The sequence below is a fragment of the Pan troglodytes genome, chromosome 16 (genome assembly GCF_028858775.2).
Source record: "Pan troglodytes isolate AG18354 chromosome 16, NHGRI_mPanTro3-v2.0_pri, whole genome shotgun sequence".
NCBI lineage: Eukaryota > Metazoa > Chordata > Mammalia > Primates > Hominidae > Pan > Pan troglodytes.
Window position 1 is genome coordinate 49419982 of NC_072414.2, and position 25207 is coordinate 49445188.

A 25207-nucleotide genomic window follows, 5' to 3' on the forward strand; every position below is an offset into this window, starting at 1 on the left:
ATGTTTATTTTGGTAAAGGGAAAACAGAGTTAAGTTTCTCAGGGGCCCCAAACCTCAAGGATGATGAACACACACATTCGTACACAGAAGTCACTTCCATTGATAGACATACTTATCTTGAACGCCTCACTCAGAGACGAATCTTTCCACAAATGTGTACTGCCCAGGTGAGCCTTTTGGAATCAGAGAATCAATTATTCAAGAATGTGACTTTTAAGCCCCAAAGCAAAGTTTGGACAGTTTTCCCAGAGCCAAACCTCTGGATATTAGTCCACTTTTCTGGGATAATATAATTTAATTTAATTTTAGTTTAGTTTTTTAGAGATGAGGTCTCCCTTTGTTGCCCAGGCTGGTCTTAAACTCCTGGCCTCAAGCAGTCCTCCCACCTTGGCCTCCTGAGCAGCTGGGACTACAGGCACACACACCGCACCCAGCTCATTAGTGTCCTTTTCTATCAATGAGCATAGGGGTTCGTAGACGCCCTTTTTATAAAGAGATACGTTCTTGAAATTGCCTTTAGGCCAGACACAGTGGCTCATGCCTGTAATCCCAGCACTTTGGGAGGCCGAGGCAGCGGGATGGATCACTTGAGGTCAGGAGTTTGAGACCAGCCTGGCCAACATGGCGAAACCTCATCTCTACTAAAAATACAAAAAAATTAGCCAGGCGTGGTGGTGTGCGCCTGTAATCCAGCTACTCAGAAGGCTGAGGCAGGAGAATCGCTTGAACTCGGGAGGTGGAGGTTGCAGTGAGCCGAGATGGCACCACTGCGCTCCAGCCTGGGTGACACAGTGAGACTCTGTCACACACACACACACACACACACACATTGCCTTTTGACTTCCTACCCTCAGGCATGTGTGCATTAATTGAGGACATTAGGAACTAACCACGTGCACACGCGTTTGTGCTGAGGGAACAAAAGGTCTGAAATCTGGTCCAGGGGAGAGTTGGCAAGGTAAGGCCTGGGGAAAGCAGGCTGGCAAGCCCAGGAAGCAGAGGGGCGCCATGCATTTGGAGACGTGTGAGTAGGTGCAGAGCCTGCGCAGGGGAGGCACATGGGCTGGAGATGTCTGGGGCCTGGTCTTGAATTCCATGCTGAGGAGATTGTGTTTTTATGCTGAAAGCAAAAGAAGAAACAAATCACTGAGTAATTTTTAGGCTGAAGTACAAATTTGAAAAGATGACGGTGGCCATGGGGAGAACAGGTTGGAGGAAAACAAGCCTGAAGACTGAGGATCAACTTAGAAGGCCACAGCTGTAATCCAATAGAGATATGCATATAGCTCTAATTAGGGCCATGGTGAGGGGATGGAGAAGTATGGCTGAGAGGTTTCAGGAGGCAGGGTCAACAGGAAGAAATCACTAACTGATGTTGTGTGAAAGGGGGAGGGAGAAGGTAGGATGCTTGCAGGTCCCGAGAGGGCGTGGAGTTGACTGATGCCATGTTCCATGTAAGTCAGGAGCTGTTAGGAAGAGTCAAGTCGGGCTGGGACTGATAGGACTTTTAGACATTTAGAAGCTGCTAAAACAAGAATAGAAGTTCTAAGTTGAGTCTAACCAGGGAGTTGTTCTTACCAGAAAAAAATAGAGAAATAAGTCCAATAAAACCACTGCTTGGTTTGAAAAATCAAGTGGGAAGGGAATGATGAACAGGAATTTCTCTGCAGAGCATCTTCATCTGATGCCTCGTGTGAGGATCTCGCCCTTTCCGAGCCTGAGAGATGGCAACGATCCTTCCGTTCTGGAAGATTAAAGGCACAAGCCGTTAGCCCAGAAGGTACTTCAGCTGAGATGGTTTGGGGTTCTGACCAGTGAGAACTCACCACTTCAAGGAAGTGGAATCCTGTCTTAGTTGAGGGGATCATTTGCAGTGTGAGGACCAGGCTCGAGGTAGCCTGGCCTAGGAAAGGAGGCAAGAGAGGACTGTGGAGTGAGACAGACTCCGTCAGGATCCCAGGTCTGTCAGTTGTCAGCTTCACAATCAAATTACTTGAAGTCATTGTCCTTCAGTTTTCTCATTTTACATGTCGTTAAGTAGATTAAATGTGAACCTAGGCAAAGTGCACAAAACAGTACCTGACTCATGATAGTTCCTCAGTAAACCCTAGTTCCTTAGTTGATATGGAGGATGGTTTATACCACCATTGGGCTGTATTTCCTACCCTTGGCCTTTTGACCTAAATGAGGCTTGATCCCTGGGGCTGACTGCCATCTTCTCTCCCCTCTTCTACTCCATGTCGCTGGCTATGTCAGCAGATGGGAGAGTGTGCTGGAAGGCTTCCCATCACCACCTCTCTCTTTCTAGGCAGGCATTTTGGCTGTGTCTGTGTGGTCCCAACATGTGTACGTGTGTGTAGCAGGGAGGGAGGAGTGAGTATGAAGAGGTCCAATAACAACAATTGAGAAAGAAAAAATAAATTCTTCCCACAATATCTGAGGCTATATTATCTGCTAAACTAGTTTTTCAAAATGCTAAACTTCTGCCTCTTAATTTTCTCATACTTATGGGGAGTGCCCTTCAAATCTTGTATTAGTCAGGATGTAATTGTATTGCTTTAGCTTCTTTTCTCTCTTGCTAAAAAAATAAAATGCAATCCTTAATAAGAGACTGAAGTTCGTGACGTTTGTGTCTTGTCAGATTCAGTGGGGAAAAATCAGATTTGCTTGAAAACAAGATGATAAATATTTGGTGTTGGTGTTTTCATACAAGAATCTAAAGATAAGCTGTAACAGCTTAGAGAACATAATTGTTACTGTACCACAAAGACCAAGTTTTTTAAAAAATAACTTTTGAAGGTCTTACTAAAATTTATCACATTTATACCATGTTGGATGGTGATATTGCCCATGTTTTCTTAATATCAAAATATGACTAAAGAGTGTCATATGTTGGACTCCATCCACAGACACACAGACTTTCCTGACATGAGCCAGTCTCTGAGTCTTCCTTTCTAGAATACGAGCTTATTTTCTCCAGAATCATCACAGCTGTCTAGAGCCTTCCTGTTCCTCCTTTCTTGGAGTCACTGCTGGCTTGATATTTGTTCACTTGGACGTTCTCTTGTATACCAACTGTGATCTCTCTGGGGAGTCAAAACCAGATCTGGTTTTCCTTGTCCTCAGGGAACTTGCAGTTTAGCTGTTCTGATATTTGTGCCATGCACTGTCCAGATCCCACTAGTTTTCTTTTTTTCTTTTTCTTTTTTTTTTCTTTTTTTTTTTTTTTTGAGACAGAGCCTTGCTCTGTCACCCAGGCTGGAGTGCAATGGCGCAATCTCAGCTCACTGCAACCTCCATCTACCAGGTTCAAGCAATTCTCATGCTTCAGCCTCCCAAGTATCTGGGATTACAGGTGCCCGCCACCATGCCAGGCTAATTTTTTGTATTTTTGGTAGAGATGAGGTTTCACCATTTTGGCCAGGCTGGTCTCGAACTCTTGACCTCAGGTGATCCACCCACCTCAGCCTCCCAAAGTGCTGGGATTACAGCATGAGCCACCGCACCTGGCCCAGATCTCACTAGTTTTTTTTTTTTTTCCCCCAATTCTCTTTTGATGTGGATAATCCCACTGGCCTTTGGCTCAGCTGCTGTACAGAGCTTCTTAATATCTTAAAAAACCTCACTGAGAGCCTTGGTGCTGTCTTCCACCCCTTTCCTAGTCCTGGAAGTTTACTTATTTTAAACAAGAGCATCAAATGCTTCTTGGAAAATTCCATCAGCGCTCATATTTTCTGTGTTTGCTGTCGATTATCTAGCATTCAAAGCCCCGCTAACGTTCAGAGCTTCTCGTTGTGTGACATTCCCAGGTTTCCTTTTGGGACAGGTTTGGATTGACTTCCTTCCTCTGCGAAGAGGGCAACCAGCTGATGACAGTTTGGAGAGTTTGTGTTGGCATCAGACGGGTGCTGGTGGTGTGCCTGAAAGTCACTCCTGAGTTTCTCATTTATCTCTGTCCCAGGCTGGAGTTTCACAGGCAGTGGATGTTAGTGGGTGGCCCGAACCACCCTCATCCTAGCTGTAGACAGAGGCAGCTTCACTCAGCAGGGAGCCTTTTATCCTCAAGACCTTTTCTGTACAGGTAAAATGCTCGGATAAGATCTGGAGAAAACCCTTTGTTCTTTGGTGGCTCTGCATCCTCTTTTCTCTTAAATGCTGTTCCTCACTTTACTCTCCTCTGGCCTCTTTGGTGTGATTATCTTGATGTTCTCTGTATCTGTTAAGGGATGATTGTTGTCTGAGTAAATATGAGATGGCATCTTTGATTATCACATTTCCAAGGAACCTGGCTGATGTGGGACTCCTTTCTCAAACCTGCTGTGAATGGATAGCCAGGCCCTGTTTGCCTTCCTCCAACTCATGGGGAACTCATTGTCTCCTGAAACAGCCTAGTTTATCTTGACGCATCTCTGTGAGAAAGCTCATTTCCCCCTTTCGATTGAAGTGGAGTTTGTGTCCCTGGCACATCTACTCTTTATTGGTTGTTCTAACCTTTGGAGCCACACAGACCAAGTTTAATATTCTTTTCACATGACAACCATTCTGATATTCATATGTGATGAGAGTTGATCATGCTTCCAGCTCTACTCCCCTCCTTCTGTACCCAGTGCCATCTCTTAGTATCTCAGTTTCTTTTTTTTTCTTTTTGAGACGGAATCTCACTGTCACCCAGGCTGGGGTACAGTGGCACGATCTCGGCTCACTGCAACTTCTGTCTCCTGGGTTCAAGGGATTTCTCCTGCCTCAGCCTCCTGAGTAGCTGGGATGACAGGTGCGTGCCACCATGCCCGACTAATTTTTGTAGTTTTAGTAGAGATGGGGTTTCACCATGTTGGCCAGGCTGGTCTTGAACTCCTGACCCCGTGATCCGCTCACCTTGGCCTCCCAAAGTGCTGGGATTAGGGCGTGAGCCACCACACCCGGCCTTCTTCTCCTTCTTTCTTTCTTTCTTTCTTTCTCTCTTTCTCTCTCTCTCTCTCTCTCTTTCTCTCTTCCTCTCTTCCTCCCTCCCTCCCTCCCTCCATTCCTCCTTCCCTCCTTCCTTCCTTCCTTTTGAGACAGGGTCTTGCTCTGTGGCCTAGGCTGGAGTGCAGTGGCATGGTCAGTCATGGCTCACTGCAGCCACAACCTCCTAGGCTCAAGCCATCCTCCCAGCTCAGCCTCCTGAGTAGCTGAGACTACAAGGTGCGCACCGCCATACCTGGCTAATTTTTGTGAAGATGGGGGTTTTGCCCAGGGGTTGTCCCTAGGGGTTGCCCAGGCTAGTCTGGAACTTCTGGGCTCAGGCCATCCATCCCCCTCAGCCTCCCAAAGTGTTGGGATTATAGGCATGAGCCACCATGCCCGGCCAGCATCTCAGTATGGAAACCACTCTTTCCTGGCCACTCTTTTTTCTCTTTTCTTTTAAAAAATTAATCAACAGACATTTTATTTAGAAGATAAGCATAGCTAACTAGATTTCTTCCCATACCCTCATTCAGTGATAAAAAGTAGATCAAATGCTTTTTGGATCCCTTTTGACCTTTTTGACAACAATGTTGCTGGGTAGATTTTTGTGGGAGTTCTCTACCATCGGGCACGCTTGGCTGCCACAGGGCTACTGCTTGGCCTTTTCATCCCCCAGTGTCGGCATCAGTTTTACAGGGAACTTTCTGTGGCTGTTTCAAGGAGATGCCTCCAGAGCCCCATTTGCAGTCATATGAGCTGTGTTGTAGTACCCGGGGCTATGGATCTCATGAAGTTATTTGTAATATTCTAACAGAAATGAAAAGTCTTAAAGCCTCATGTGACTTGAAGGCACTATGTGAAGAGAAGGTTTACTAAAGTGATCTGGATGTAATATAATCTGGCTGCTGTTTTTTGTAAACCAGACTCTTGGTGATCAGCCTCAAGCAGAGGGGGCTGCCTACATCGGCTGGGCATGGAGCTGACAGCAGCATCAGCAGGTTCCCTTTGCTAAGGGGGCTGCTGGGCTGGTGGCCCCTTCATCCTTTGGGCTCCCTGCATGTTCCTCAGAGGCTCCGAAGAAGGCAGACGGGGCTGGCCGTCCATCACACGCAGATTTGAACAGGGAATCTAATGTCAGCCCCACAATAAGAGCAGGTTTCTTCCAAATCTGAGAGTCGAGGATCCCATCTTGTATTTACTCAGTAACAGTCGTCCCTTTATGTATACACAGAAAATCAAGATAATCGCACCAAAGATAAGCATAGAGGTGAGTGCAGTGAGGAACAGTACTTGTGTGAAGAGACAGACTTTTGAGATAGCTGTGTGGAGTTGTTCTGGGCTCAAGGGGAGTCTGCAGTGTGGTTAACTGCCCTGCCCTGTTGAAACTAGATATATCATTTCCAGAGGTCACTGTGGTGTTTGCCAATTATCTCACAGTGAATTTGTCACCTGTGTTCCTCACACTTTTTTAAAACCAAAACAACAACAACAACAACAACAACAAACCAACAAAAACAACCCACCAAAACCAAGATTTGCTTTCACGTCTCATCCACCCTACAATCAAATGATTGGTTTCTTAGGCCGAGGTTAGGGTTAGGGGCTTCAAATTCTCCTTATTAAACCTCATTTTTGTTGGACTTGATCCATGATTCCAGCCTGCTGATCTGTTTGGCTCCTGAACTCTCATATATTGCATTGTCTATGTTTCCGAAGTTCTAGTGGTTAAGGACACAGGCTTTGGGGGTGAGAGAGAATGGGCATAAATCCCATTCCACCACTTAGTGGGTTGTGTGGTTTTGGGTAAAGGCACAATGAAGAATCTTCTGGGGCATTTCACGGAGCAGATGAATGGTGTCTTATGGAACCCATGGCAGGAGGCAGCAGCCTTGGGAAGGTAGAACTGGGACAACTGAAATCAAATACATCTCCTTATCTCATCTCAGCTTCCGTCTGAACATTTAAGTCCTTTTTCTTTTCTTCCTGGAGGCTGACTCTTCCATCTACATGATAGGCATAACAGTGTCTCTCCAAAGATGCCCGATTCCTAATCCTGGAATCTGTGACTATGCCATCTTGCATAGCAAAAAGGATATGCTTAATTTAACGACCTTGAGCTGGGGAGATTATCCTGGATTATTTAGGATAATCACAAGAGTCCTTATATGGGAGAGAGGGAGGCAGGAAAGTTGGAATCCAAGAAGGAGATGTGACAATGGAAGTAAAGCCAGAGAAGATGCTACGCTGCTGGCGTTGAAGATGGAGGAAGGGACCAAAAGCTGAGAAATGCAGGTGGCCTCTAGAAGCAGGAAGAGGCAAGGAGGCAGAGTCTCCCTAAAATGAGGAATGCAGCCCTGTTGCCCCTTGATTATTTGAATCATTTTAAGCCACTAAATTGCCAAAAGATTCCTTCCCTTAAAATTCTTCCAGATTCTACCCACCCTCTTGCAGTAATGAGCTCCCCAGCTATCTCTGAGCCCCATTTGGAGGCAGGGTTATTCCTGCTTTCACACGTCCTCCATCACTCTTGTCTCCTTCAGTGCCTGGCACAGGCCCAATGTAGAGCGTGTTCTTGGTAAATGTCTGTGGAACCAAAGCCCCCAAGGGAAAGCTGATGATGCCTTTCAGAAATCCAGCTGCATGATTTTGGTTCTTTGGGCTCCTTCCGTAGTAGCTCTGCCAGAAAAGGGAACAAGGTTAGTTTCTCTTGATTTTTTCCCAGCGAACCTCCAGTGGCATTAGAGATGGCGGCTGCTTCCCTGAGTGTCCCTTTGCCGGCCGTGGGATCCCTGCTCTGGGGCCTCTGTGTTGTGAGTGCACCTGCTCTCTGAGTCTGAACTGCTGTCTCTGTAGTCCTCAAATATCAAAGGTTGGATTGAAAAAACCCACAGAAATACAGTTTTGATGCCTTCTAGTTCTTGAGTGTACTACAATTGGAAAGTTACTTCCACATTCGTGATCTCTTTTAGTCCCTGTGTTAGCTCCTTGAAGCAGCCACCCCTTTTTCGATTTGCTCAGCTTTTTTTTTTTTTCCTATTGTAAGGATGAGGGTAACAACTTCCAAGCTCTTTACATGTGGTGTTGGAAACCCACCATTCCTTTTTTTGTTGTTCAGTGTTGCAGGTTGGTAACTTGCCCAAAGTCTCACTGCTTGTTTAGGCAGAAGATGTTTCTGTTCCCAGTGCTGTTGGAACTCCAGCTCACCACCTCTTCAAAGTAATCAGGAACATTCTCATTCTCCTTAAGAACCCTGGCTAGACCTTTGCATCCTGCTCTTCCTTCTACTTAAGCCAGCAGCCTCTCATGACCCCTCTATCCCTGCTGTTAAGAGAGCCTTCTTGGTGTCTGGGCCTACAGCTCCCTGCAGCCATCTTGCTTCTGTTTTGAATTTGTGTTGCTCCAGGAAGGCCTCCAGATTGGCACACTGCTCTCAGAAGGCACTTGGTATCACAGTTTCCTGGGAACTTGTCTCTACTGCTGGGGTGCACACACACATGCTCAGTCAATGCTGGAGGGTTGGTTACCTGGAAACCACATCCTCAGCCTCCTTTCTCTTCATAATCCTCTGCAGGTGGTCCCCAACCTACAAACCAGATGAGTTCTAAAAGCTTATTTTGCAGTTAGTTGATTGTTTGGAGTTAGGATGTATCTTCCTGAGGATTCAGAGTCATAAATGGTGGTTAGGTTTCAGGCCCCCAACCAACATCTATTCCAGAGTTCAGCTACAACAGTAGCTGTTGTATAGCTGAACTCTGAAGTCATGGAGAGAATGGTCTTTGGACTCAGACAGGCCTTGATGACTTCTGGTTCTGCTCTATCTGGGTGACTTTGGGCAAGTGATTTAACCACTAAACCTCAGTTGCTTCACCTGCAAAATGGTGATAATTAATACTTACCTGGCAAGGTTGCTGAATAGTGAATATAAGGTGTTTAACATAGTAGTTAGCACTTGGTAAATACCCAGTGAATGCTCAGTATTATTTATTACTGCATTATTACGTATCTAGTTTGTTTAATAGCACAAAATACCTAATCATTGTTTATACTGCCCTTTCTCCCTTCCCTTCCCTCCCCTCCCCTCCGTTCCCTTCCGTCTCTTTTCTTTTCTCTTCTCTTCCCTTCTCTTCTCTTCCCTTCCCTTCCCTTCCCTTCCCTTCTTTTCTTTCCTTTCCTTTCCTTTCCTTTCCGTTCCGTTTCTTTTCTTTTCTTTTCTTTTCTTTCTTACAGAGTCTTACCCAGGCTGGAGTGCAGTGGTGGGATGTCAGCTCACTGCAACCTCCATCTCCTGGGTTCAAGCAATTCTCATGACTCAGCCTCCCGAGTAGCTGGGATTACAGGCATGTGCTACCACACCCAGCTAATTTTTGTATTTTTAGTAGAGATGGGGTTTTGCCAATTGGCCAGGCTGGTCTTGAACTCCTGGCCTCAGATGAGCCACCTGCCTTGGCCTCCTAAAATGCTACGATTATAGGCATGAGCCACTGTGCCCAGCCTATACTGCCATTTCTGTGGGTAAACTGACTCCAAGGTTAAACACATTAGTCTCTCAGAATTGAAATAGTGGTGTTTTTTTCCCCCACCCATTCTTGGGATTTCAGATTGCTGGGGAAAAGGAGTCTCTCTCATTCATTTATTCATTCAATTCATAAACAATTGCATTATGCCAGATATATTGGGGGAAAAGGTGAGCAAAAGCCAATATAGCCCCTGTTCTCATGGATGTTACAGATGGATGATGGAGACAAATATTAATTAAAACAAAAATCATCTAAATGTGAAAATACAGCTGCTGTGAAGGAGGAGTGATGGGAAAGGGTCTAGGGAGGTGTTTCCCAGGTATTTGGTGGGTCTCTGGATTGGTTCTTTGTCATTGGTTGGCAGACACTGTCTTCAGCTAAGTGGCTCAGAGATTTGACAGCACTGGCTTTGCATACGAACAGGGGCAGAGGTGGCTTGAGCCACCTTTGGGGTTGGTAGTAGAAGCAGCAGTCCAAGTTGTCTGAGATGTTGGGGACACCATCAGAGACACCTAAGTGGCGGGTTAAAGGGGAAGCATTTACAAGAGTGGAGTAGCTGGGAAGAGGCATTGCTGGGGAGGAGAGGAGGCTTCTTCTCTGTGGGTCAGGGATGCTGGGTTCTCAGGTGGTGCTTATTAAGGAGTGTTTTAACTGGGCTACCCCTTGTTTTCAGCCAAAATAACACCCCAGTCCATATTTCCTGCCACTGTGGCTTCCTATGGCTAAACAAGCGTAATGAATCTCTTGTTCCATATAATTGCCTCCATCTCATATCTCATTTTTTGGTACTCATTTCTTGCTCTCAATCCCTTTCTGTTTCTCTTTTTTTCTCTCCTATTCGGTTTCCCCCGTTCTGCTCTGTGACTAAATCAGTTCTTCCATTTTTCATCCAATTATCATGTCTGTCTTGGAGAAGCATGTTTCCTGGGGAAGGTCGGTCTACCATGGTTGCCCAGCTCTCTGCTTGCTCCTTCTTCCTTCCGTAAGATGGCAGTTTGCTGTTTTTTTAGCCCTCTAGTTCTACTCTTTGGCTTGTGGGAAACTGTCCACAGCTCATAAATTATCACCACATTGCTCATATTCACACCCTACCTTGTCTAGTCACCTGAGCTTGGAGACTTACTGGGCTTCTCTTTATGTACCTGTGATGTGATGCTGTGTGTTCACTGGCCCAGGGAGATGTTTGCCCTGTTCTTCCTGGCAGAGGAAGAGCAGTGTTCTGAGACCTGACCAGCATGTGTGCCCGGTGACCTATTGAATGATGTGAGTTTCTCTGCGCTGGCCGTCCAACATGCCAGAGCTGGCGGGGGAGTCGGGAGTTGGACATGCAGCCCTGGAGTGACCACACTGACTGCATCAGTGGGTTTCACTGCCTGGTGCCTTTTCTTTCTTTTTTTTTTTTTTTTTTGAGACAGAGTCTTGCTCTGTCGCTCAGGCTGGTGTGCAGTGGTGCAATCTCGGCTTACTGCAACCTCCGCCTCCCGGATTCAAGCAATTCTCCTGTCTCAGCCTCCTGAGTAACTGGGATTACAGGCATGCGCCACCACGCCCGGCTAATTTTTATATTTTTAGTAGAGACGGGGTTTCACCATGTTGGTCAGGCTGGTCTCAAATTCCTGACCTTGTGATCCACCCGCCTCGGCCTCCCAAAGTGCTGATAGTAAGGCGTGAGCCACCGCGCCTGGCCTCCCTTTTCTTGACATTGCTTTAAAAAAAACCCTTTAATTTTAGAATAGCTTTAGACTGATAAGGAAATTGCAAAGATCATACAGAAACTACACCCAATTTCCCCTATTATCAATATCATGCAATTGGTTTGCCATAATTAATGAAACATTTTTGATAAATTATTATTAGCTAGAGTCCACACTTTATCCCGATTTTCTTAGTTTTATTTAATGTCCTTTTTCTGTTGCCTGATCCCATCCAGGATACTACATTTAGTTGTCATGTCTTGGCTGTGATGCTTTGAGATATTCCTTGTTTTTGATGACCTTGACAGTTTTGAAAGGTATTGGTTGGGTATTTGCTAGGATTGGAATTGGTCTGATATTTTTCTCATGATTAGACTGGGATTAGGAAGTCCCATTATGGGGCTTCTATGTGGGAGGAAGACCACAGAGATAAAGCACCCTTCTCATCAAAGGACATATCAACATGATTTATCATTGCTGATATTGATCTTGATAAAGCACGTGCTTGGCTCAATCAGTGTCTGCCAGGTTTCTCCACTGTGAAGTTGTTCTTTTCCCCTCTTTCTATACTCTAGCTTCTGGGAGGAAGTCACTATGTGCAGCCCACACATAAGAAGTGAGGAGTTATGTTCCCTGTCCTCTGGGGCAGGTTATCTAAATAAATTATTTGGAATTCTGCATGGGTGAGTTGTCTGCTCTTCCCCATTTATGTATTTATTTAGTCATAAATGTGGATTCATGGATATTTTATACTTTGAGTTATCCAACACTATTTTTTGGGCCATTGGGAGATCTTTTAGTTGGCTCCTGTGTCTCTTTGATATACCTTAATCATTGTGGGTAATTTTGGTTCCTTTTTTAAGCACTTGTTTAATTTCTGGCACTGTAGGATACTCCAGGCTCATCTTGTATATTTCCTGCCCTAGTCTTAGAAGAATAAGCCATGTATTCAAAGAACCCTGCTTCCTTTTACTGGAGAACTTGTTGGCATTAGAGACCAAGATCTGGGTGCTAGGTACTCATTGATACTGGAGTACTGTTGCTTCTCGGTGCTCTCAGCTGAAAGAGCAAGAAAACATAGATGTGTACACTAGCCTGTATATATAGACATGTTGATAAATATTCCTGTATGTAACCATCTACATATCAGGTGAAACATGAGTTCATACTGATGTCTCCACTTTCTTCAGTTACCACATGGGTCATTCTAACCTCCTCCCCTTGCATGTCTATAACTTCTTACTCCAGCAGTAAGCAGACTCCCACCACCTGGCATCTATTTACTTAATTGTTCAGTTCCAGTATACACATATAGTGGTTTCGGAATCGTTAATGCATTCCTCTGTGGGAAACAACTTTATCAACTATAGTAAAATACTTATGTACAGTACCTTTGCCTTTGGTCTTACAGATTCCACTCACTTCTGGAGTTATTTAGGTCAGCATGTTTTTCTATCACCCCCTTCTGTGAAGTTGTTTCATATAATTTTTAATGCAGTTAGATTCTTTTTAGTCTGATGACTCTTGAAAAGAGATAAATGAGCAGGAAGATAAAGACTCAGCCATTAGGGAACTAAGTTAGAAAAAGCTTGTGAACAATTCATTTTCTATCTACTGAATGTTTGGTGGCTCCATGCTGCTGGATGATGATATTGTACTATTTTCCCATCCCCTTGCATTTATTCCCATCCATTTGCTATGGGCTGAATGTGTCCTCACAAAATTCATATTAGAGGTTAAAATCCTAACTCCCAAGGTTACCGTATTTGAAGATGGGATCTTTGGGAGGTAATTAGGGTTAGATTAGGTCATGAGGATGGGGCCCTTAAAATGAGATTATTGGCTTTATAAGAAGAGGAAGAGTGAGAGAGATTATCTGTGTGCTCTTACCAAGGAAAGGCCATGTGAGAACATAGCAAGAAGACAGCTGCCTGCAAGCCAGGAAGAGAGCCCTCACCAGGAACTGAATTGGCTGGCACCTTGGTCTTGGACTTCTTACCTCAAGAACTGTGAGAAATATATTTCTTTTGTTTAAGCCACTCAGTCTGTGGTATTTTGTCATAGCAGCTCAAGCTGACTAATACACCATTATATACAGAAAAAGTATAGACATCCCTGTGCTGTGGAGAGGCTCTTAAACCAAATTTCCTAATTCGTTTTCTACCCTTAAACACCGAAAGGACCCCTCTTTCCTCCTGGCTTAGGAGATCCTGGGCTTAGGATATCCGTTCAGGTAATGTTCTTGGTGGTGCATTTAGATGTAAGAGCTCCAGGTTAAGGGTCTGACAAGACACTTTTGGCTAAAACAAGCGTTAGGATTGGGAGAATGTTTCTCAGTGGAAACAGTATAATCACCTAACTGAAGGAAAAAATGGCCCCTTTCCCCAAATATTCTGAGCCTGCTTTAGAGCAGGAGAGTCCACTTTTACAGCAGGAAACACCCTGAGAAGGAAGTAGAGAATGGTGACGTCAGTGGCCCCGGATCTGGGTCCCGTCCCTGCTCTTCAGTATGCAGAGCTGTCAGGCGTCGTGTGCTCCTGTGTAGAGTGTCAGGCATCGTGTGCTCCTGTGTGGACAGGGACAGCAGCAGGGTCCTGCCTGAGATCATGAATATGGATGTGAGTGATTGTTCCCAGGCCTAAGTGAAAGGCTTTCTTGAGGCAGATTTTTCTCTGGGATGCTGATTGTGAGTTTTTAATGTCTCCCCTTTGGTTATTCAGTGTTCTTGGCTTCTTTAGATTGATCATCATGTCTTCTGCCTACAAATATCTGCTCATATTTTACAAGCAGAGAAGTGACTGGAGCTGTAACCAGCCTAGGTGACCAAATGAAGTCCATGTGGGGCCCTGTCATTTAGATGGGTGATTAAAACAAAAACAAAAACAAAAAACCCTTAAACCCTGCCAGAGGGTAATTTTTCATGGTCTCCCTTTTATGTTTCTTCCTTTTTCCTCTTCAGTTTTTTTCTCCTTTCCTTGCAGTTATTTTTTTTTTTCTTTTATTGCCTGTTTCATTTCACAACCTGGCACTGTTCTGGTAGAAATGTCTGCTTCCTGCCACCCTCAGGAAGTCAGAGAACAGGGTAAATTTGTCCAGGGCTTCACCCCATGATTTCTAATGGTGTAACTCAAGACTCCCATGGGAGAGATCTACCCAGGAAAATAAATTGTGTGTTGGTTTTTAATACAAGAACCTTCATAAACTGAGCTCCTAGGAGAAAACGAAGACATTTAAATACTCTTCTCTTTTTGCAGTTTGCTCTGTGGTCATCAGTTAACCACCCAAATGGAAGTGCATGTGTTAATGTTCAACAGTGGGTTAATGTCTGGAGGATGGTTTTGGACAGCATAGTTCAGAGCAGGTTAATGTTTAATGTAAAAGTACTTAGATGAGTACTTGGTACATAGTAAGAGTGTTTAAGAGTTAATTACATTATTATTATTATTGCAAACTAAAAATTGCTCCCAGGTTGCATGTTGTGAGATAGTAAGGTGAAGGTGAGGCACCTAGTGTCAGTATTGGCTTTAGGTGGAAGAAAATATACTGGAATTGCTATTGTTGCCTTACTGGTGTAAGAAAAGTGGTGATGGACATGGAAATAGATCCCAGAGCAGACGTTTGGGCCTGAAAATTTGGAACTAGGAAGTTTGAAAGTGACTCATCTAAGGGAAGGCAGGGGTGTGTTAGATGGTCCCCAAAAGGCTTTTTGCCTTGGGAATGTGATTTTATGTAAGTTCCCCTCCACCTGGAGTAGTTTGGGGGTAGAAGGTAGGCATGAATGGCTGTGGGGGTTCTGTAGAGGAGAGGGAAAAGAAGTGACTCTTTTTATCTGGTTTGGATTCTCTTATCAATGTTTTTGTCAGCATTCCCAGGATAAGGAGGTATTTCCATATGCTTCTGCAACTGGTTTTTGTTAAACACAGACCATGCCTCTTCAGCTGATCTTGTCACACCCTTAGGGGCTCAGCTGAACTCAGACAACAGGCAACAGCCAGAGGAAGGAAAAAAGTAATAGTCCATAAAATTAGGTAATGGTACTGCTCAGAAATATTTGAGCATAAATACCAGGTTATATCTTTTTATTTGTACCCCCAACCCCCATGGCTGTAAACACATCCCTGGAGAGAGGAAATAAATGTAGCAGATTTCATACTGGGCTGAAGGGGAAGAGTGTGGGATGGGCATCTGTTTTATGAGACAGCCTTTTTTTTACGTTAATTTCTGCATGATTAACATCCCTTGAAAGAGTTATTTTTCCTCCATTCTTTTGTTAGCCCGTTCTGGTCCAGCTTCCATGCCTTCCACTCTGACATCAAAGTTCTTGCTAAGGTCATGTTCCATCTGCATCCCGTCTTGTGCAATGATGCTCCAGTCTTTGCCTGCTTAATGGTAGCCTTTGGCTTACCTGACCCCTCCTTCCTTCTTGCATCCCCAGCTTCTCTGGGCTTCTGGGATGCCGGGCTCTCCAGATTTCCTCCCATCCCCCTGGTCGCTCCTTCTCAGTTGTCTGTGTCTGCTTCTCCTCTTTTCCCTGTCTTCTTAGTGTTGGCCTGCTAGAGCATAGATCCTCGTTCTGAATGTGGGAAAAGCAGATGATGATTCAGTGGATCTCGGGTGGAGTCCACGATTCTGCATCTCTCATGTGCTGCCAGGCGATGCTGTTGCTGCGGGGCTGCAGAGCCACCGCAGCTCGGCGCTGGAGCTCCATCCTCGCTTCTCCATCTATGTGACTTCCTGGCTGAGCTCCACCAGTCCTCGGCTTTAAGTAACACCTCGAATCTTATTGGTGACTTCTCGCCCCACTTGGGTCAAAACCCAGAGTTATATTCAGGCCCACGACACCCTGTGGGTTTGGCTCCTGCCCACTCTTCTGCCCTTAGCTGCTCTGCCCTCCGCGTCACCCACTGGGCTCTGGCCAAGTCTGCCTTCCCACTGATTCTTCGATTTGCCTAGCACGTTTCTCCTTCCTGAGCTCTAAACTTGTTGTTCTCTCTACCTGGCACTTACACGGCTTAGATCTCATCTTCTCTTTCAAAGCAAATATTCCCTTCCCAGCGAGGGCTTCCTTAACTGTCTATCTAGAATGGACCTTCACTACCACCACCATCACCTCGCTGTCACCTACCCCAGTTCATTTTCTTACCATGCTATGTGAGTTTCTTATTCATCCTCACTCTCCCTACCAGAGTGTGGGTTCTGTGGGAAAAAGGACCTTGTTCCCCATTTAACTGCTGTAGAAGAGTGACTAGCATAGTAATAGGATCTTGGTAAGAACTTGTTAGTAATTACATAAAGCATTAGTATCAGCATGTCTCAGATGAGCTGATGAGCACAGATACTACCACGCCATTCCAGTGTCTGTGTTTTTAATGGTTTGGGTATCGGGTTATATTATTGTAAGTATCATGAACTAGTGGAAAGAACCAAGATGGACAGAACACATAAACGATGCCCTTACACCCCATGAAGACCCAACAGTTTTATGGCAAACTAGAGAAATGAAGGTTTCATAGTTGTTTGAATAAAAAAAGGTGGTAGAAAATTGAGGCATCTCATTGTACAAGGTAGGTAACATCTGTGCAATGAAATCATGACTTGCACTATTGAAGTCCCTGTTCACACCATATAAGGTGATACAGTTTCAGCAAAATGATCATCCTACATATTAATGTTGTGAATTGGAATTATATTGGCTTTGTAATTGCATTTGTATTTAATGTGCAGATGTTTTGGTATTGATGGCAATATAAGAACTATAATCGTTTTATATTTGTACATTTTATGAGAAACATTAAGTGAACACTAAGAATCGTTGAGAATTTTTTTTTCTTTAGAGGCATCTTTACATTATACAAGCTTGTGAAAGACTAAAATAGGAACTAAGCAAGATTGAAGGTGTGGCTGAGGACAGGGAAAGGAAAAAGTTTTAAATTCCAAAACTGCTTGTAGGAAGCTATTTTTAACAAAATAAGAATAATAGGCTGGGCTTGGTGGCTTGTGCCTATAGTCCCAGCTACTTGGGAGGCTGAGGCAGGAGGATCCCTTGAGCCCAGGAGTTGGAGGTTGCAGTGAGCTGTGATCTCACCACTGCATTCCCACCTGGGTGATGGAGCAATACCGTGTCTCAAAAATAAAAAAAATAAAAAATAAAAAGACGCTGAGTGAGCTATCAAATTTTAGCATGCTTTCAAGAGAGTGAAATTTTAAAATATCTACATTCAGGCCAGGTGCAGTGGCTCACGCCTTGTAGTCTCAGCACTTTGGGAGGCCAAGGTGGGCGGATCACTTGAGGTCAGGAGTTCGAGATCAGCCTGGCCAACATGGTGAAACCATCTCTACTAAAAATACAAAAATTAGCCAGGCATGGTGGCATGTGCCTGTAGTCCCAGCTACTTGGGAGGCTGAGGTGGGAGAATCGCTTGAACCTGGGAGATAGAGATTGCAATGAGCTGAGGCTGTGCCACTGCACTCTAGCCTGGGTGACAGAGCAAGAGTCTGTCTCAAAAAAAAAAAAAAATCCACATTCATATGAACACACAAGTTGTACTGACAAACCCTAAAAGGCTAAAATATATAATCCTTTTTTGGTTTATATAATTAAAACTTCAATTTTGGATTACTGGTCTAATTTCTGGTTATTGAAAAATGTAAATTGTGAAACTTCCTTGCTGGAGACATCTATATATTATAAAATATTTAAATATAAAAATAATGGAGTAATGGAGTAGATGGCTTTTACTCACCAATTCTAGGGCCTGGCTTAGGAAGGTATGTAGGCAGGGACCCCCTTACAATTCTAACTTGTGCCCCAGGCCCTCCTCCTTTCCTCTGGCTCCTGGAGATCAGAGAGGAAGGGATTCTGCACTTAAGAAATGGGGCTAAGAAGAAGAAGACACGTTCTTTTTTTTTTTTTTTGAGACAGGGTCTCGCTCTGTCACCCAGACTGGAGTGCAGTGGCATGATCTCGGCTCACTGCAACCTCTGCCTCCCAGGTTCAAGGGATTCTCCTGCCTCCGCCTCCTGAGTAGCTGGGATTACAGGTGCACACTGCTATGCCTGGCTAATTTTTGTATTTTTAGTAGAGACAGGGTTTCACCATGTTGAACAGGCTGGTCTTGAACTCCTGACCTCAAGTGACCCGCCTGCCTAGGCCTCCCAAAGCGCTGGGATTACAGGCATGAGCCACCACACCAGGCCACACTTTTTTTTGTTGTTGTTTTTAAAGACAGGTTCTCTCTCTGTTGCCCAGGCTGGAGTATAGTAGTGCAATCATGGCTCACTGCAGCCTCAACCTCCCAGGCTCAAGTGATCCTCCCACCTCAGCCTCCTGAATAGCTGAGACTACAGGCACGTGTCTCCATGCTTGGCTTTTTTTTGTGTGTGTGTGTGTTTTTTGTAGAGACAAGGTTTTGCCATGTTGCCCAGGCTGGTCTTGAACTCCTGGGCTAAAGTGATCCGCCTGCCTCAGCCTCCCAAAGTGTTGGGATTACAGGGATGAGATACAGCTACTGGCCAGGAGACACATTCATGCTTTGAAAGGAGACATGAATGGTCCTTCTCCCTCACACATTTCCTTTGAGTGTATGTGTTTGTTTCTACCCAGTTCATTTCCACATATAATTTGAGGCTAACAGACCCATCTATATAGATCTGTGATGCCAGGGAGCCTGGGGCAGAAGATGAAGGCTGGAATGGGGTGAGGGTGCTTTAGGAAGGAGAGAGGGAGCTAAGGGCCACAGCACTGCTCGCAATGTCTAAACGAATGGCCGTTCTGCAAGTACCTGAGGGGCTGGTGAGAGCAAGGCACAGCGTGTTTGGGGTGACTTTAGGATTTGGGTTTGGGTAGTCCCCCTTCCCCTGCTGCCCAGCTAAGAGAATTCTGGGGAGGAAGATCTTACTGGGGCATGAGGTCCCTGGTGTCATCAACTTTGCAGGTAACAGCTGTCTTGAACAACAGAGAACCTGAATTTATACATGTAGCAAGCTGCTAGGTTTCTAAAAATATTTCAGAAGGTTTATTTTGATTTTATTTTTAAATATTTTGGGTGCCTACACAGTGTTATCTTCCATGTTTTTAATAGCCACACTATACAATACAGAGTAGGTTTCTGTGGACAAATACAGGTGCCTATCATTTATAGCACAGTCTCTCTGGGACCCGTGCAAACAACTGACTCATGCGTTTATGAGACTGGGTTGGTTTGTGAATCGATGACGCCCAGGGAGCTGGGAAGGCTGCATGGCATGGATGCTTCCCCAGTGGCTCTGGATTTTGCAATCATTTGGCTAAATTTGCTCATGATGCACATTCCCTCACCCCTTTCCCTGATGAGGACAAAGATGGCTAATTTTCCCTGATTGGATCTGTTGTTTTGAGTGACCGAGAAGAAAGAGATACTTTGCTGAAAGCACAACATATTCCGAGGGAGAATACTGAGCTTTGGAATTCACTTTGCAGACATCTGCGAGGATGTTCCGGGAACCAGGCTTGTTATAGCTGGCATTGCTGGAATTCCACACGCCCCATGCCTCCCTTAAGAGATACTTGATAACCCCAGGGCCTAATTTCTACTTTTGGAACATACATACCTTGTGACGTGGAGGCTGGAGGTGGGAAGGAAAGCCCCCTTGAGGCTGTGGATCTGGTTCTCATGTTTTAAACAGTTTTAAATATTCGGGCTGGAGATGCCTGAAGGATGGGTATTTGTTATGGAAAACCTTGACTTTTTTTTTTTTTCTTTTACATTGTTCACATTTTAAAGCAAAGTTCAGAGAGCTGTGTACATTGAGCATGCTTTATTAGTTCATTCATTTATGTGTGAAACACTGTTCTGGATGCCAGAAATGTGGCAAGGAGGAAGGCCTGGCCGAGGAGTGACACTTCCACTGAGCTCTGACAGATGAGAGCTTGTCTTGCTGTCACACCAGTGCTGCAGGACATGGTGACATGCTGTGGTCCACAGCCCTCCAGTGACCATGTCAGCATAATTAAATACAAACTGTGGTCTCTGCTCAAGAAAGAGTGCAGGTCTTAGAGACAAAGACTGGGTCTAAATCTTGGTGCTGCCCCTGGCCCAGGTGTAAGGCCTCAGAGGAAATTACCTGCCAGAGTTTACACATCTCTAAAGTGGAGAGAACAGGTGCTGTGAGGATCTCATCAGACAAGATGATACAAAGAAATCACCAGGGCTGGCCTCATGGAGGGATGATGTGTGTGTCTGACTCAGAATCAGTAGAAAAAGCTTAAAATGTGGTTGCTGGGACAAAACTAATCTACCAGAGAAGCCGTGGCTGGAGAGCCTGTGTTGAGCTGTGTGGTGCTGGTCTGTGTTGGAATGCCAGGGAAGAGGCAGGAGCTGCCTCCAGTAGGTGAGCCTCGAAGAAAGAACAGGATTTTCTTAGGTGAAGGGAGACAGATTTTTACTGGAGGAAAAAAAAATGTCTAAAGTAAAGGTCATAAAAACAGACTGTGGGCCGGGCGTAGTGGCTCATGCCTGTAATCCCAGCACTTTTGGAGGCTGAGGTGGGCGGATCATGAGGTCAGGAGATCGAGACCATCCTGGCCAACATGGTGAAACCCTGTCTGTACTAAAAATACAAAAATTAGCTGGGTGTGGCGACATGTGCCTGTAATCCCAGCTACTCCGGAGGCTGAGGCAGGAGAATTGCTTGAACCTGGGAGGCAGAGGTTGCAGCGAGCCGAGATTGCGCCACTGCACTCCAGCCTGGCGACAGAACTAGGCTCCATCTCAAAACAACAACAACAATAAAAAAAAAAAAAAAAAAGTGCAGCTGCACAGTTTAAGAACAGAAGCTTCTTTTGTTGGGTACTTGCAAAAATATTCCCTGCCTCTTGGTAGCGTGGTCTAATGGTATTAATGCCAACAGTGTGAACCTGAGCATAAGGTATGCCCTGAGTTTGAGTAGCTTTTCAGTGCTGTTTTCAGTGCTGAGTTGACTACACGATTACCAGTGACAACACTGAGAGATCTAAGAAGACTCCATTTGACTTGCGGGGTGGGTAATTTATTTCTTGGACATTTTGGCTTCAGTGTAGGTTTAGGTAAGTATCATATGTCAGGGATGGCAAGTGCATTTTATTTTGTGTCTGCGCTAACCAACCAATTGGTAGTGACTGCAGGGGTGCAGTGATGAGGAGGATTCTGAAGCCAGATTTGCGCTTAGAGAGAAAACGATAATAACCCTTTATTGATATAATTTGGACTTAGGCTTCATAGAGGAAACTGTAGCACAAACGGTGTGGATCTGTTATCTCTGGTTGAGAGGTTTTCTATGTACATGACACTATGAAGATGTTCATTTATTCACCCAACAAATATTTATTAAATCTCCGCTATGGACATAGCATTGTACTTTAGATTCTCAGCCCTCTGGCTTCTTCATTAGTTAATAAATTATTTCAAGATATTGGTGGTTAATGCTGCTTGGTTAATTAGTGGGGGTTTTTAGTCTTTTTCTCATAAGTGTTTCAAAACATTTTTATGAACAAAGCCAGCTTTCTTGTGCCCATAAATGTTACATTGAAATCTTTCTCAGATCCCTCTTATTTTTTGAGACAGGGTCTCTCAGTCTATCACCCAGGCTGGCATGCAGTGGCATGATCATAGCTCCCTGCAGCCTTGACCTCTCTGGGCTCAGCTGATCCTCTTATCTCAGCCGCCTGAGTAGCTGGGACTACAGGTGCGCACCACCACACTCAGCTAATTTTTGTATTTTTCATAGAGATGGGGTCTCCCTGTGTTGCCCAGGCTGGTCTAAGACTCGTGGGCTCAAGTGACCCACCTGCCTCAGCCTCCCAAAGTGCTGGGGCGACTGGCGTGAGCCACTGCCTGGCTGATCTTCGTCATTTCATTTAGCATACAATATGTGATTTTCCTAATTACTTTATGAAGTCATCACTGACAGTCTGACTTTAGAGACAGGAAAACAGAGAAATTAAAGAACTTGTCCAGAGCCAATATTGGACTTGAGCCACATGTCAGAAATATTTCCTGCTTCTGCATCTCAGAGTCAGGTGCCATTACTTGTCTTCAGAACCGTAAACTTTTGTAGCTTAGCTCTGCCCTGGTAGGAGAAACTTTCAGAAATCATTTTAAGCCTCAAGAGGTGAAAAGGATGAATGACTTATCTAACACTTTTTTTGGGACATGAATTCTGTATTTTTTTCAGTAACCATGAAGAATATAAAATACGAACCACTGAATTTATTAAAGTAATACAAATTAAAAAATAAAAGTTAAATTGATAACATATGGACACCGTAAATTAAGTGGTGATATATGTGCTAATCAGTTAAGAGAAGTGGGCAAGGGAAGTGGGACCCATCCACAGGGAAACGAGGTGGGTAGACTTCCATGGGGAAGTGGGGGCTTCTTGGGGGAGAGCCACTTGGTGCCCATGCTCTCAGGACCAGGCCATGTGGATCAGATGAGTTGAGTCCCAGTGAGTCCACATTTTCTTTTTTGAGATGGAGTCTTACTCTGTTGCCCAGGCTGGAGTGCAGTGGTGCAATCTCGGCTCACTGCAACCTCCACCCCCAGGGTTCAAGTGATTCTCCCTGCCTCAGCCTCCCAAGTAGCTGGGATTATAGGTGCCCGCCACCATGGCCGGCTAATGTTTTGTATTTTTAGTAAAGATGGGATTTGGTTATGTTGGCCAGGCTGGTATCGAATTCCTGACCTCAGGTGATCAACCTGCCTCAGCCTCCCAAAGTGCTGGGATTACAGGCGTGAGCCAGTGCACCTGGCCAACTCCAGATTTTCAAACTCCTGGTTGATTCTCCTAGGTCTCCAACCCTAGTAAAAGGAGCCTTTTTACAGGCTTTTCTTTTTTGCCATCTTCCTTTTTGTACAAGGTGGGTTTAGGGGGAAGCTGTAGCACTCAATGTTAAAAGTTTATTTTTTCCCCCCAAATAGAAAAGTTTTAGTTGTCAGGTTCATTTGAAGACATTCAAACCATCCTGAACTGTGTGAAACAGAGAGCAACTCTGCTTTCATTTCCAAACCTCAAGTTTATTTTTGAAATTGTTTTCCCAGGGAGTTCTGAAGGGTTGACTGTATACAAAGACACTTCCTTTAAAATCTGAAGAGTTTGGTCAGTTTCCTACATTTGCACTATAAAACACGTAGAGAGAAAACATAAAGCTCAGTTTAGGTAAGGCTGCCTCTTTCTGTCATGTTAGGGAATACACTGAAACTAATATGTGTTTTGCTAATCTTGGCTTTCCACACCCTGATCTTTCAATTTCATCTGGTTGAGGTTCTAGTGTGAATATCCCCATACAAAATTCTGTCTTCCCACTAGTTCCACAGACACATCCTTTAGGAGTAAATGTGTTAACCACTGTTTAGCAAGCTTGTCCAACCTGTGGCCCGTGGGCTGCCTGTGGCCCAGGATGGCTTTGAATGTGCCCAAAGTAAATTCGTAAACATTCTTAAAACATTTTGAGTTTTTTTTGTAATTTTTTTTTTTAAACCTCATCAGCTATCATTAGTGTTAGTGCATTTTATGTGTGGCCCGAGACAATTGGTCTTCTTCCAATGTGGCCCAGGGAAGCCAAAAGATTGGCCACCCCGGGTTTAGAGGTTTTAGCTCGTGTTTATCATCAGACTGGCAGTATCTTCTCTCTAAATGAGGCAGTCACAGGATCCCACTCAGGGGAAATTACTTTTCGGTTGGTGGGTCAATTCTTATTTCCTAGAATTAAGCTCAAGACTGCACTGAGACTCATCACCTCTCTACCCACTGTATTAGATGCTCTTTTAAGTGATTTGTGTGGTAAAATAGAATTACTTGTTCAAAGCAAACATACCTAGAGTCTCTGCCCCATGCTAGGTACTATGCCGATTGCTTGGGCCAGCCTGGCTTGACTGATGGGGACTCTTGTCCTTGGAGGCAAGGGCCAGCCACAGCATAAAGGTGAAGGTTTCGGATTGCCTGGTTGCGTTTCCTCAGTAGCCACAGGGCCCCTGGAATGGCTGGTGAATATGCATGCAGGTCCTGGAGGTGCCACCGAGAATTAGAGTTGTGCGGCGGGGATGTGTGGACCAGCATTACGTGACTAATCTCCATGCTCAGCTGATAACATGTGATGGCCCAGAGAGAGGAAATGTTTCTATCTGGCATATGTTCATAGTTCTTCCAAGAGCTAAGCCCTTTGTTCTTACAAACACACTCGCTGATCTCGCTAACTAAAGCAATTATCATCATTTAGCAGTCTTTTCATAAAGTATTATTTCCACTCCAAAACACCACTTTTATTTGCCAAGTGCCACAATGTTGCATCCCGGCGATTGATCAGCGTTTACTGCCAAATTATGTAAGCCTTTGGTTAGGCTTAGTCCCCGACGGCGCAAGCGTGTCTGTGGTGTGCATTAGGATTGTAAACGTGGCCCAGTGCCTGAAAGTGGAGAACAGCTGTCCCTAAATTCATTAATTAATTCAGTGTTTACACTTTGATTGGGAAGGAAATCCACATTTGCTTAAGACACCAGTGCCCAGCTGAGAAATGTTGTTCCATGAAAATATTGGATTGAGGTTTGTTGTCAAGGAAATGTAAATTGTGGATGTTTCATGAAATTTAAATATGTGGATTAATTGACCAACAGGGAGCTAAGATTGTAATAAGCCAAGGTGGCTTTATTCAAAGATTGAAATGTAATTAGTGTTGACTGTAGTAGGAATAGCTATTCAAATGGACCATAAATTCTGCACAAGAATTTTACTAATAAAAGAGGAAATATTTTCATTGAAAAGTCAGTCTCAGCATAAGAACTGATTTTTCTTACAACACTTATTGGTGAGTAAAATAACCCCATTTAGTAAATACCACGCACAAAAAATTTCTTCTGTTTAAAAAGATTATTAGAAACTTTAACAAATATGAAGACTTCTAGAGATGCAGAATAAAATATGCCAATGCTGCTCAGAAAAAAGGGGTTAAGACACACCTGGTTATTTTGGTGTCAGCCCTCACGCATCGCTTCATTAGTCTAAGGCAAGCTTGCTGTACTTGTCCTTAGTATTGAG

The 25207-nt window shown here is 44.5% G+C and overlaps 1 protein-coding gene across 8 annotated transcripts in view; it reads left to right on the forward strand.

Annotated features, from left to right (window-relative positions):
* The window catches only part of CGNL1 (cingulin like 1), a 174105-nt gene that overhangs the window by 31662 nt on the left and 117236 nt on the right, over positions 1–25207 (forward strand). Inside the window, exon 1 of one of the 8 annotated variants that reach the window (XM_009429216.4) lies at positions 12856–13167. The exons of 6 other annotated variants lie outside the window; for them this stretch is intronic. The gene's annotated coding sequence lies outside the window, so the exon portion shown is untranslated. Of the gene's footprint in view, positions 1–12855; positions 13168–25207 lie in introns of those variants that run through there. One more of the 8 variants, XM_510437.8, reaches the window with a different exon arrangement.